Genomic DNA, 1,208 nt, shown 5'->3' on the forward strand with positions numbered 1-1,208 from the left:
ACAGTCACTTTGTACACTTGTAATTTACAAAAATCCATGTCCTCTATTTGCGCACAATTTTCCTGACCCATTTCAAGCTGGTAAAACCACAGACGCTACCACTCAATATAAAAAAGGAAAGTAAATTGCATAAAAACGCCAAACAGTAGATCAGAGGTGGACTTATTCAAATAATTATTACAGCAAATACTTTATTTTTGTTAAGGTGGTGGTGGACAATGTATGTTTATTTACTTTTACAACTTCAAGAAAAACTAATAAATATTAAAAATACACATAAAACAAATTTGACTTTGTCAATTTTCAACTTTATTCGTTATTTGAAAATTGATTTTATCGATTTTTTTTCAAAAAAATGAGATAATCAAATCTATAATATTTTTTAATTTAAACCCAACATTTTTTTATTTCATAGCAATAAAACTGTATTATATAACAATGATTTAACAAACCAAATTATTTGGTTTAATTATATATGTTTCCTTTAGTTGTTTTTATTATTAACATACTAGTAAATTCTTTGACGTACATACAAAAAAAACATTTCTTGTTTGTTAAAAGTTTTTGGGCATTTTTATTTTTCGGGAAACATCCCTAATTTTTAATAATTTTCCTTTTATTCCATTATTTGGTATATTCTTATTTAAAAACCATAATATATAGTTAATATTCTCTATTTTTAGAGGTGGTGGTGGTCAATGTAGGTCCCAATAATTTTCGAAACGAATTTTGTAAAAAACAAAAGCTATATTTTAAGTTTATTTTAATTAGAATACTAACCATTTCAAATATTTTTTTTCTTCTCAAGCAAAATTGACTATTTTCTCAAAAAAAAAACAAAGAAAAGACCCAATCAAACCCATTTTCCTATTTATAAAGGGTGGTACTTAAGTTTTTTCTATTTTGGCTTAAAGTTCAACCAAAGTTTCACAAAATTTACTCACTTAAGTGGGTTTATTCCAAATTAAGTGGGTTTATACCACCACTGTACTACTTTGTTTAACAAATATGTTTTATTTCTATTTTTATAGTGAGAAACATTATCAATACAGTCTGTCTTTTAACGTTATCTGGTCTCAAACGTTATCTGGTGCCTTTTGGACCATAAAAAATGGAATAATTCGGGGAGCAGTCCCAAAAATCCATCCCAATTGTTTCGGGTTTTTTCACGCTTTACCTAATGCCCGATGTTTAGACAAAAATGAAGC

Source organism: Entamoeba invadens, assembly GCF_000330505.1.
Source record: "Entamoeba invadens IP1 unplaced genomic scaffold scaff_1105074726713, whole genome shotgun sequence".
Taxonomy (NCBI): Eukaryota; Evosea; order Mastigamoebida; family Endamoebidae; genus Entamoeba; species Entamoeba invadens.